Genomic DNA, 13,571 nt, shown 5'->3' with positions numbered 1-13,571 from the left:
TTGCTATTCAGATGGAAGGACCAGGGCTTTCGAAAACATAAATTGTCCTGGCCTGTTCTCTGACAAAACAAGAACATACGGTTGAAGAATTATTTTTTTAAAAACCTAAGTCTGCCTTTTTTCCTCGCACTAAGCACTTCTCAAGTGTTAAATTTAAAGACAGTTAATTATCAGCTATTCTTTAGCGCACAGGAAAAACAACTTAGTACTCAGTAAAATGAGCATGAATCTACCTTATTTACTCTGTTTTTTAATAAATGAATGTGAAGGATTTGCACGGTCGTGCAAGAGGGGCAATGATAGTGCTCTTGAGAAGAAGACAAATCTATAAGATTGGAGGTTAACACTTGCTCAACCCAGTAAAAAAGCATTTGGTAGATATTTCTGATCTTTCTCTGACTGACGAAAAGTGCTGATATTTCTAAGAAACTGGTAGAGAACTTAAAAAAAAAACCCAAAACTTAACAGCAGGCACCGCATTAACTTTCAAATGATACACTGTGCTATTAATTTTTAGTGACCTTTGCTAAATTCATAAAAAAATGCTCTCACTAATCCATTTCTGCAGGAATAAGGAAAATATCAGTGATGTGCAAATCTGTGTCCGACTGCAGAGGATGCTACGCATTTCCTCAAAGCCTCAGGGTGGTAGTTATTGATGCCTCCCAGAACGTGAGGTGAAAACCCACACAAGCAAATTGCTAGAGGGAAGAAAACTGTGATTTGTGAAATCCAGCATTATCTTTTGAATGTCTTTGTTTTTTGATTTTAACAGACTTTATTTTTTAGACCAGTTTTATGATCATATCAAAATTAAGCAGAGGTATAGAGATTTCCTGTATATCCACCGCTCCCCATGCAGGCATAGCCTCCCCTATTATCAGAAGCCCCCACACGAGTGGCAAATGTGTTATTACAACTGATTAACCTTCACTGACACCTCATTCTCACCCCAAATTTACCTTAGGTGTTAGACATTCCATGGGCTTGGAAAACTGTACAGTGATGTGTGCCCACAGTTATGGTATTATACAGAGTAGTTTTATTGTCCTAAACGTTCTCTCCGCCTCACCTGTTCAGTCTCCTTCTCTCAGCAAACATTGATTATTTTTACTGTCTCCGTAGTTTGCCTTTTAAAAAACGTTATATAGTTGGAATCACATAGCACGTGGCCTCTTCATATTTGCTTCTTTTCTATAGTTTAGGTTTAAGGATTCTTTCTGTATTTTGAATAGCAGTCCCTTATCATCTATGGCTTCCCAGTCTGTGTGGTTTCTCTTGTGATTCCTCTGCCGATGCCTCTCTTGGAGTAGAAATATTTAATTACAATGGGATTTGTTTATCAATTATTTCTTTTAGAGATTATGTTTTTGGTATATCTAAAAAGTCATTGCCAAACTCATGCTAATCTAGATTTTTCTCCTGTGTTATCTTCTAGGAGTTTTATAATTTTATGTTTTGGAATCCATTCTGAGTTAACTTCTGTGAAGACTATGAGGCCTATGTGTAGGTTTTTTTTTGGTATAGCACCATTTGGAGAAAAGGCGATTTTTGCCCCATCGTATTGCCTTTGCTCCTTTGTCAAAGATGAGTTGATGCTATTTACGTAGGTCTACGTCTGCGCTCTGCACTCTGTTTCGTTGCTGTATTTGTCTGTTCTTTTACCAATGCCACACTGTCTTGCCTACTGTCGGTTTATGGTAAGTCTCGAAGTTTGGTGATATCAGTCCTCCAGCTTTGTTATTCTCCTTCAGTATTGTGATGGTTATAGAATCAGTTTCAACATCCACAAAAATAACTAGCTGGAATTTTGGTTGCGGTTGCACTTAACGCATAGTTTCAGATGGGAAGAACGGCCAATATTAGACTCTGTCCGTGAACATGAGATATCTCTCTATTTATTTATTCTTTGATTTTTTTTTTCATCAGAGTTTTGTCATTTTCCTCCTATAAACCTTGTACATATTTTCTTACACTTCTATCTAAGTATTTCATTTTGGATGTGCTCATGTAAATGGTATTATGCTTATAATTTAGAATTGTGCTTGTTCATTGATGGTATACAGGCAAGCAATAGGCTTTCCTATATTAACTTCATGTTTTGCCACCTTGTGATAAGTTAGTTTTAGGAGGTTTTGTCGGTGTTATTGTTGTTGATTATTTTGGATTTTATACACAAATAATCACGTTAACTGCAAACAAACACAGCTTTTTTTTCTCTCTATCAGTGTGTTTTATTATTTATTTATTTATTTTCTCACTGCATTAGCTAGGGCTTCCAGTCTGGTGTTGAAAAGTAGTGCTGAGAGGTAATATCCTTGCCTTGTTTTTGATCTTAGCACAAAAGCTTCCACTTTCTCACCGTTAAATATAAAGTTAGTTGTATGTTTTGTAAATATCACATATTAGTCTGAAAAGATTTCCCTGTTATTCCTAGTGTACGGAGAGTTTTTATCATGATGAGTGTTTACTTTTGTCACATGCTTCTTATGCATCTGTTGATATAATCACGTGATTTCTTGTGAACTTTTGATGTGATAGATTACATTAATTGATTTTAAAATGTTAAATTATCCTTTAGCATAACTGGGCTAAATCTCACTTGGTTGTGGTGCATAATTCTTTTAATGTATTAATTTGATTTTCTAACATTTTGTTAAGGACTTTGCATCTATGTTAATGAAAGCTATTGATCTGAAGTTTTCTTTTCTTATAATATCTTTGATATTAAGATCATGTTAGCCTCACATAATGAGATAGAAAATATTCCCTTTTCCTCTATATTTTAAAAGAGATTATAAAATATTGGTATAATTTATTCCTTATGTTTGGTGGATTTCACCTGTGAACTTAAGCCTGATGCTTTTTGTTTTAGCAGGTTATAAATTATTTTTTAAAATTTTCTTAATAAATATTTCTATTCAGATTGTTTATTTCTTCTTGTGTGAGTTTTGGAAAATCATGTCTTTAAAAGAATTTGCTCATTTCATTAGGTGATTAAATATGTGGGCATAGAGTTACTAACGTTATTCCACTTTTATCCCTTTACTGACCGTGAGATCTGAAGTGATGTTTCCTCCTTCATTCTTGATAATAGCATTTTGTGTCTTATCTCTCCTTACCTTAGTTAGTTTAGCTGGAGGATTATTAGTCTTATTGTGTTATTCCCAGAAAAATTAGCTTTTGGTTTACTGATTTTTCTCTGTTGATTTTGTTTTCAGTGTCATTGATTTCTGCTCTAGTTTATATTATTTCCTTTTTTTTTTTTTTAACTGCTTACTTTGTGTTTAATTTGCTTTTCTTTTTCTGGTTTCCTAAGGTGAAAGCTGAGATGATTCATTTAGACCTTTATTATTGTCTTTTCTTTTTTTTATTTTTCAGAGACAGGGTCTCTGTCACCCAGGCTGGAGTGCAGTGGCATGATCATAGCTGACTGTAACCTTGAACTCCTGGGCTCAAGTAATTCTGTTGCCACATCATCTCAAATAGATAGGACTATTTTGTAGAGACAGGATCTTGCTATGTTGCCCAGGCTGGTCTTGAACTTCTAGCCTCAAGTGATCCTCCCACCTTGGTCTCCCAAAATACTGGAATTACAGGCATGAGCCACCATGTTCTTTTCTAATCTACACATTCAGAGCTATCAGTTTCCCTCTGAATACTGCTTTTGCTGCACACAAATTTTGACAAGTTCTGTTGTCATTTTTATTTTGTTCAAAATATTTTTTAAATTTTCTTGAGAGTCTCTTTTAACTCATATGTTATTTAGAAGTGTGTCTTTAATTTCCACATATTTGGGGAATTTCTCATTGTGTAATATTTTGGTTATTGACTTCTAGTTTAATTTTATTGCAGTTTGAGAGCAGATGTATGATTTCTTTCTTTTTTTTTTTTTTGAGACGGAGTTTCACTCTTGTTACTCAGGCTGGAGTGCAATGGCGCGATCTCGGCTCACCGCAACCTCCACCTCCTGGGTTCAGGCAATTCTCCTGCCTCAGCCTCCTGAGTAGCTGGGATTACAGGCACGTGCCACCGTGCCCAGCTAAGTTTTTGTATCTTTAGTAGAGACGGGGTTTCACTATGTTGACCAGGATGGTCTCGATCTCTTGACCTCGTGATCCACCCGCCTCGGTCTCCCAAAGTGCTGGGATTACAGGCTTGAGCCACTGCACCTGGCCCCAGATGTATGATTTCTACTCTTTAAAATTTCTAAGGAGTGTTTTGTGATAGAAGATGATCTACCTTGGTGAATATTTTATGTGAGTTTGAGAAGAGTATATTCTGCTGTTATTAGGCGAAATATTCTATACATGTTCATTATATACAGTTGATTAATAATGTTTTAAAATTTAATTATGTCTTTAGTAATTTTCTGCCTGCAGGTTCTGTCCGTTTGTGGTAGAGAGATGTTAAAGTTTTTAACCATAATAGTGAATTTATTTATTTCTCTTTGCATTTCTATCTGTGTTTTCCTCATAGCTCTGATGTCTGCTCTGAATTCATGTATCTACTCCTGCTTTCTCTTGACTAATGTTAGCATGGTATATTTTTTCTATTTATTTACTTTTAATCTACATGTATCTTTATATTTAAATTGGAGTTTTAGCAAACAATATATAGTTGAGTCTTGTTTTTTGAGCCACTCTGCCAATCTCCGTGTTTTAATTGGTGCATTTAGATCATTGATCCGTCAAGCAATTATTGACATAGTTGGATTAATATCTTTTTAAACTTGTTTTCTATTCGTGCCCTTGTTCTTTGCTTCTATTTATGAATTCTATCTTTTCTGCTCTTTTGTGGCTTGGATTTATTTTTTATTGAACAGAGGGAACAAGAAGTTGTTGGTTCCTCAAAATCAATTATTACTTTTGTATCAAACTCGAAAATGAAAACTAAACTTTAAATTTTATCAGCTTGTACTTGGCATGTACTCGTTTCTAGGCACTGCCCTTTACATCAAGCCGTCGGGTTTTCTCTCTGTCTAGTTCCTATTTTCTAGTTTGGGTTTTCATGAAGTTTTTAAATCTTCGTGGTTATTATTGATATTCTCAATTTTTACTATGGAAATGAGGCATTATTGATAGTAGCATATTTAAAAGAATTTCTATGGTGATTAGAAAATTCTTCTATTTTGTAATATGGTGTTATTTTTACCTAGAAAAAAACCTGCGATCTGGGTTTCCCCTCAGTGACTTCATTGGCTTCTCAGCCCTTCCATTATTTCCCCTGCAGCCATTCCCCAACTCTAAATTACTCTTGTCTAGGGAAATCAAACAACTCAACAAGAAGAAGCACAAATAGCCTCACTGAAAAGTGGGCAAATGACAGGAACACATATTTTTCAAAAGAAGACACACAAATAGCCAACAAGCATTTGAAAAACTGCCAAATATCACTCATTAGAGAAAAGTCAAATTAAAGCCATAGTGAGATGCCATCTTACAACATTAAAACAATACGTTGGTGAGGATGTGGAGAAAAGGGAATGCTTTACACACTGCGATGGGAGTATAAATTAGTACAACCTCTATAGAAAACAGTATGGAGACTTTTCAAAGAACTAAAAACCGATGTACCATTTGAGCCAGTCATCCCGGTACTGGGTATCTACACAAAAGTACAGTAATGATTACATCAGAGTATACCTGCACTCTCACGTGTGCTACTCAGAACAGCACAGATGTGGAGTCAACCTAAGTGTCCATCAAAAGGATAATTGGCTCAAGAAAATGTATATATATATATATATATATATATATATATATACACACACATTTCTTTTATAGCTAAGAAAATACTCAGCTATAAAAAAGAATGAAATCATGTCTTTTTCAGAAACTTAAGTGGAACTGGAGGCCTTTATTTTAAGTAAAATAACTCAGAAACAGAGAGTCAAATACGGCATGTTCTCACAGTGGAAGCTAAACAATGTGTGCACATGGACACAGAGGGTGGAATAATAGACACTGAAGGCTTGGAAAGGTGGGAGGCTGAGGTGAAGGACGAGGAATTAACTATTTATCAACTAAAATCCCAGCCTTCACCAACACATAATTACCCATGTAACAAACGGCACTTGCAACTTCTAAATCTGTAAAAATAAAAATTAAATTGTCCTTATTTAAAATGCAGTAGGAGGTGTCTGGTTTTTTTTTTTTTGGTTTTGCTTTTTGACAAGATTGTGATATACACACTCTGTGTAATGATATCGTAGGAGTCACATCTCTGGATCTAATTTTTCTGGGTCATTTCTAAGCATTGCAGATTATGATTCTGTTTTAGACTGAAAATACTAAACTACACAGCTTGCATGATATTTGAGAATGAAATAATATTTTCCCTAAGAAAGGATATTTTTTCTTATAGAAACACAAAGCAGTATAACGTTGATAATTAATTCTAATATGCATTGGGAACACATGCATAGGTAGATGGAAAGTTTGATGAAATGCTACCATGTGATATATGATTTTCACATATATCTCATTTATTCTTGCAACAACGCGACAGGATATTATGTAACATAACTTGCTGTTATGAAATCTGTAAAATAGCTACAAACCAAAGCCAAGGCTGTCTGAGTCCAAAGTCTAGACCATTTCTACTCTGTAAAACTATTTCTTCTGCAGAGAAAATATTTAAAACAACAGTGACAGAATATGAATGTTCAATATGTATAATATGGAAATTTGTCGCCTTTTTTTTCTTTATTTTTCTTGCTACATTAGAAAAACTCCTTGCAGCATTCTATGATTAATGTTTCCTTTCCCTCTAGGAAAGAGGATAGAGCAAAACAAGTTTTGTTTTATTAATGATTTGAGTTCTGGATTGAATAAATTTTAAACATACAATATGAAATTAAAAGAGATGATGTATTTTGGGACGAGGATGAGTTAGAGGTAGAATGACGTAAAGATAAAAGAAAGAAGTGAAGGAAGTTTATCAGGCATGAAACAGAGCCTGGGGTGTGACGAGGGGAAGATTTCCAAGTGGGAGGAGCGACTGATTAGCGAGTCCAGAGGTGTTTCCCAGGGATGAGTGATGTAGGTCAGTGAGGAGGTTGAAAAACAAATTGTCTGTGCCTGGTAAGGGCAGAAGTACAAGTTCACTGGCCTGTGCTAACAATCTTGTTCCTTATGAAAATACAATCTACAGAGAACTTTGTTAACCTGGATATGAGGCAGGCATCATGCTGATTCACTAAATGATGACATTGTCTTTAGGAGCCTTAAGAAAGTGCAAATAACCCAGAATGTCCTGGAAATAAACATGCATCATGGAAGATGGGAGGTGAACCTCGTGGAGAATCAGGGGCTTGACAAATTGATGTTCTTAGAGGATCGAGGCACGCCACACGGGTAGAGAAGTGGTTGCTTGTTGCACCTGCAGTCACTAAGACAGAGGCCCAGATCTTCATGGGTTTTGGAGGCAGCATCATTTATTGGGTGATATGGTTTGGCTGCGTCCCCACCCAAATTTATTTATTTATTTATTTATTTCTCTCTCTCTCTTTCTTTCTGTCTTTCTTTTTGAGACAGAGTCTCACTCTGTCACCAGGTGCCAGGCTGTAGTGCAGAGGTGCGATCTTGGCTCACTGCAACCTCTGCCTCCCAGGTTCAAGCAATTCTCCTGCCTCAGCCTCCCAAGTAGCTGGGATTACAGGCGTGTGTCACCATGCCCAGCTAATTTTTGTATTTTTTTAGTAGAGACGGGGTTTCACCATGTTGGCCAAGGTGGTCTCGATCTCCTGACCTCATGATCCTCCTGCCTCGGCCTCCCAAGGTGCTGGGTCACTGCACCCGGCCCCCGCCCAAATTTCATGTTGAACTGTAGCTCCTATACTTCCTATATGTTGTGGGAGGGACCAGTGGGAGGAAGTTGAACTGTTATCATTATAGATAACAGAAGGCCAGTATATTAGTCTGTTTTGTGTTGCTATAAAGAAATATCTAAGGCTGGGTAGCTTATTTTTTGTTTTGGTGCATAGTTCTGCAGACTATACAGGAAGCATAGTGCCGGTGTCCGCTTCTGTGAAAGCCTCAGGGAGCTTACAATCATGCCAGAGGCAGAGGGGGAGCAGGTGCATCACATGGTGAGAGGGGGAGCAAGAGAGAGTGGGGAGGTGCCGGGCTCTTCTAAGCAACCAGGTCTCATGTGAACTCTTTGTAAGAGCTCACTGCTGCAGGGAGGGCACCAAGCCACTAGTGAGGGATCACCCCCATGTCCAGACACCTCCCGCCAGGCCCCTCCTCCAGCGTCAGGGATCACACTTCAGCAGGAGAGCTGCAGAGCACAAACATCTGAACTATCAGCAAGCTCTGGACAAAGGTAAGACACATTCGGGTTGACCCGTTTCCATTTTGTTGTTCATATCCCCTCTTCTAACCCAACAGACATCAGCCCAGGTCTCATTTTTTCTTGATCAGATTGGGGTTTTATTTTAAACCAGGCTCATGTTACCCGCCACAAGGAAAATATCCCCACTATCACCAATGGCCAAGATTTTCTGAATTCTGTTTCACACTTGCACGTTGCATTCTTACTGGGGCTGTTCTGCCCTTCATAAGAGGTGGGCGTCTGTAGTGGGGCCACTGTTAGAGCAGCTGCCTCCTCAGTCCTGGCTGCGGCAGCAGGTGTCTCCTTCATCTTACGCCCATACCCCGCCTCCCTAGGCTTTCTACACAGGGACCTTAAGTTGAAACCTACAGTGTCCTTGCAATCAAAGCTTTCTGTCTTTCCTGAGGTTCACTGATGTTACTGATTCTATACTCTTTCGTGGCGTTTTAATTTATGATAGTGTAAGGTGTTAGGAGTCCCCCAAAACATTTATATTCTGAGAGGTTGTTCCCAAATATGGAAACGTGTTCAACTCACAATATACATTTCTAATGGAGAATTTACCCCTTTGGCAGGCAGGTGCTTTCAAAGAGGAGTGCATGTGTGGCTCTACAGCCCCGGGTCTGCCCTTGTCTACTTCACTTCTCTATTTGTTATCTGACCATTTACCACCCGTTCTGAATAGATCTGACAGCAATGCCGGGGAAGAGACATTGTGTATTTTACTATATAAATAACGAGAAAAAGCGGGGTTGAAGTCACGCCACAGGCTGGGAGAAACTCTGGAGCATTACGGTGCAGAGCAAGTTGCAGCCTCGAGGAAACGTAGCGAGTAATTTTCCTTTATTTATGATCCTGTTCTTCTCACTACACAGAAGCCAGTTTTCTACCCGATTTGTACTTGGCAGAATTCGACCAGTGTTTGTTAGAAATTTGGCTAAAATTCAAACAAGTCAGATTTTCAAAAGCAACGTGAGGCTCAACTGTTGAGCTTTTTGCATTTCCTTCTTCGCTTGCTGTATTTCCTTCTCCGCTGCAAGTTCTGCAAACAGGTGAAGATAATGTATTTTGTATGGCCTGGTTTTGTTTCCATATGAAACACTGTAGACTTATTTGAAATTACAGTTTGAATATTTAAAAAAATCAGTAGAAGCTAAGAAGTACTAGATAACATTCAAAGTCCCTTTGAAATAAGAAGAAAGGGTTAGAAAAATCTGAAAGTAAAATATTTATTTTTCTTGATTGACATTTCAACAACCGTCATTTTTATTTTTTGCTTTTAATAAAAAATTATCATAATAATGTGAGAATAAAGTTAAACTAATGGTATTATTATTAGCCCACCTGAGTCCCACCCCGAGTCCCACCTGAGTCCCACCCCGAGTCCCACCTGAGTCCCACCCCGAGTCCCACCTGAGTCCCGTTGCTCAAAGGCAGCCACTTGCACTTCCATGTCTCTCTCTGGCATTTGGGAATGCGTCTATTAATAATATACGTCTAATGCGATTTTCCGTTGAGTAATTTAGACGTTTAACCATTGTAGGCGTTTTGCTATCCTGTTCCAATGGATACAAATTCAACTCTGTGATAGAAATTCAAAGAGAAAAAGACAAATCATCTAGCCATGAGTTAGATTTGTTGAACCATAAAATTTCAGCATTAGATTGGATTTTCCGTTTTTTCTAGTTCAGCCAGTCATCTAATGCCAGAATTTTCTCTAATCACTCTTTTTCAGAGGACGCTGACTTCTGCACGAACCCCTCCAGTTTCGGTGAAATACTTCTCAAGGTGGTCCGTTGTCCTTTTCACGATTCTACAGCAGACTCTCTCTCCTTCTGTCTCACTGTCTCTCTCTCCCCCACCATCCCTCAGATCGAAAATCTGTGTTCTTGGGACTTCTCGCTTTTGATCTAGAATTCCACATGGAATCACTACTGTTCTGCCTGAGAGATCTGTAAATATTTTAAAGACAATATTAGTCTCTGTCTTTGGTTTTCTTTTCAATGTTAATATCATAAATTCTGAATATGAATGTATGTCAAGTTCTCTCTCCATCTTTAATGCTGTACCTAAATGTTTTAAGTTTCTTGATGTCACCTTTAAAGTGTGGTGTTTAGAGTGAAACGCAAAAACTAGTATGTCAGGGAGTGTTTCCCCCTTTCTTTTCTCACTCACAGATGATTGGGGGGAAGCTGCATCGCAGTAATCCCTTATATTAAACTTGTATGCAACTAAAACCCTTTATAGACTTGTTGCGTTTTTTAACCTGAGTCTCGACTCTTTTATGCTGAATTCTTGAACTTTGTGTTTTAGAACCAAGAACAGTGCCAAATATTTTACCTTTGTCACATTTTCTTTCTAGTTAGATCTGATAAGCTGTTAAATTTAAGAATTTTTTGGGCCGGGTGCGGTGGCTCACGCCTGTAATCCCAGCACTTTGGGAGGCCGAGGCGGGTGGATCATGAGGTCAACAGATCGAGACCATCCTGGTCAACATGGTGAAACCCCGTCTCTACTAAAAATACAAAAAAATTAGCTGGGCATGGTGGCGCGTGCCTGTAATCCCAGCTACTCGGGAGGCTGAGGCAGGAGAATTGCCTGAACCCAGGAGGCGGAGGTTGCAGTGAGCCGAGATCATGACATTGCACTCCAGCCTGGGTAACAAGAGCGAAACTCCAACTCAAAAAAAAAAAAAAAGAATTTTTTGAATACTGATTCTCTTCTATTTTATATTTCTGGATATGTCCATATTTGTTTCAACTAAAAATGTCCCAAGCCTACCATTGTTACCATTTCCTTAGCCATTAATAAAGACTGGTAGCCAGAAAGGATTGAGGACAGATCTGCTGGGCATCTCCTGTCCGGGTTGACACCGATTATTGATCAACAATTTTGAAAGATGGATTGTGTACAAGTTACAATATGTTTGATATATTTAAAAAAAATACTCAGAATGCCCAAGAAACTAGGAAAATTAATACTAGATAACTTTCCCAAATGTTGACATAAGAAAAAATTGGCTGGGCATAGTGGCTCATGCCTGTAATCCCAGTACTTTGGGAGGCTGAGGCAGGCAGATCATGAGATCAGGAGTTCGAGACCAGCCTGACCAAAGTGGTGAAATCCCATCTCTACTAAAAATACTAAAATTAGCTGGGTGCGGTGGTGCACGCCTGTAATCTCAGCTACTCGGAAGGCTGAGGCAGGAGAATCGCTTGAAGTCAGGAGTGGATGTTGCAGCGAGCCGAGACTATGCCACTGCACTGTAGCCTGGGCAACAGAGAGAGACTCCATCTGAAAAAAAAGAGATCGACAAAAAAAAAAAAAGAAAAAATTGCACCTGAGAAAGCATTACTAATATATTTTTAAACCAATTTATTTTAAAAATTATGGTGGATAACTAGCAATTTTCTATTGGTTCTGAGAAAAATGAATCAAAGCAGAAAACATACTCACATTACCACAGATGTTTTGATTCAGCCATAAACCTTTGGAGGATAATGACCTTGTTTTGCCCTGTGTGCTGGGCAGAGGGAGGCCGGGACCGAGGGCTGGAAGGAACCCCACGGTGGTGTTCTTTTCCCTTTTTCTAACAAAAAGTTAGAGATGCATGATCAGTCAAATAACCAGCGTATAACTGCATTTGGAAGAAAGTGAGCAGATGCTGTGTTGTTAGGGAATTGTTGCTGAATGAGTGCAAAATATGAATTTCCAGAAAGTTCTCATGAAGGTAATAACCGATTTCATTGGCAAGGAGATTCTCAGTCTCTGCGAAGTCATCATTACCAAATTTTGAGAATTTAATATGGAGTCAATGAATGCATTGGGGTGTTTCTTTCTTCCTTCTATTTCAGGTACTAGTCTCATCTTTTCCCAGAAATGAAGGATGGTCAGACTATCTGGGATTACAAGCAGAGAGCGAAAATGTCCCTTTAACCCGAGGACACTGCAGGAAAGGTCCTTCTTCCCTTTGGGCATTTTCCTCACGATTGCTTTAGCCCGGCCCTCAGGCTATGGAGCTCTCCTTTCCATTCTGTGAATACACTGGAACTGAAAATAAGATTTGGAATAAACGTGTATTTATCAACAAAACAAATATTTCATTGCTTGCTAATTATTAGTAATTTGTATTGGTTAGTTCTTGAAGGGAAATTACCTAAAAATGTAAGGATTTATGAATACTGAAAAACATAGACTATCATTTCTTTTAATGTGTCCCTTTAGCCAACTTCAGGAATACAAAGCTGAGTGGTTTCACCTCCCTTCAGTTTTGAGACGTGATTTCAGCTCTGTCCGGGTTGATGACAGAAAGTCACATTCAAATCTCTTGATATCATATCTAAAAATCCTGCTTTATGGCTTGGCATGGTGGCTCACGCTGTAATCCCAGCACTTTGGGAGGTCGAGGTAGGCGGATCACCTGAGGTCGGGAGTTCAAGACCAGCTGATCAACATGGAGAAATCCAGTCTCTACTAAAAACACAAAATTAGCTGGGCGTGGTGGGCCAGCCTGTAATCCTAGCTACTCGGGATGTTGATGTAGGAGAATTGCTTGAACCTTTGAGGCAGAGGTTGTGGTGAGCCAAGATTGTGCCATTGCACTCCAGTCTGGGCCAAAAAATAAATCCTGATTTATTAGAGAAACCTCCAGAGGAAAACAGCATTTGAGACTTGGTGTGTGGTTAATTGGACAGGGATGTGGATCTGAGGGAGAGCTGAGTATTTGTACCAGCAAAGGGACAGAAAGGGGAATTTCAAGTATCAAAAAAAAAAAAAAAAAAAATAGGTGATTAAACCTATCGAAAAAAACATAGGGATATGAATTGCCTTGTAAAAAAAAATCTGTATTGAGAAAGAGAGTAGGAAAAAACATTAGTTAAGGAATGCTTTCAAGACAAAGTGAGTACTCAACAGGAAAAGGGAATAAAAGGCTTGTTGAGTGTTCCCAGCACAAAGAAATGATGAATGTTTGAGATAATGGAAATACCGATGACCCTGATCTAATCACCACAAGTAAGTATTGAGACATCACTATGGGCCCCATCAATATTTGTCAATTTAAAAACATTTAGAGTCTCACAGAACAAAAACGGCACTATTATGTGACGATATACTCCCCAAATACAGAACTGATCAGAAATATTACCAGAAGACATGGCTTCAAATAAATAGAAATCGTTTTCTAAAATGTAGACTTCGGGCAGCAGAACCCTGCAGATTGACAGAAAACCTTC

General features: G+C 38.4%; 1 long non-coding RNA gene across 1 annotated transcript; it reads left to right on the top strand.

Moving 5' to 3' along the window:
- The first annotated feature begins 8,036 nt into the window (after nucleotides 1-8,036).
- Nucleotides 8,037-12,410, top strand: LOC118152042 (uncharacterized). Its single transcript, XR_004740391.3, has 3 exons — nucleotides 8,037-8,328; nucleotides 10,073-10,125; nucleotides 12,192-12,410. It is a non-coding gene; the product is annotated as an uncharacterized LOC118152042 (long non-coding RNA).
- The last annotated feature ends 1,161 nt before the right edge of the window (nucleotides 12,411-13,571 follow it).

The sequence above is a fragment of the Callithrix jacchus genome, chromosome 3 (genome assembly GCF_049354715.1).
Source record: "Callithrix jacchus isolate 240 chromosome 3, calJac240_pri, whole genome shotgun sequence".
Lineage (NCBI taxonomy): Eukaryota > Metazoa > Chordata > Mammalia > Primates > Cebidae > Callithrix > Callithrix jacchus.
The sequence above is the reverse complement of the archived record's forward strand: the minus strand, read 5'-3'. Positions and strand labels throughout refer to the sequence as shown.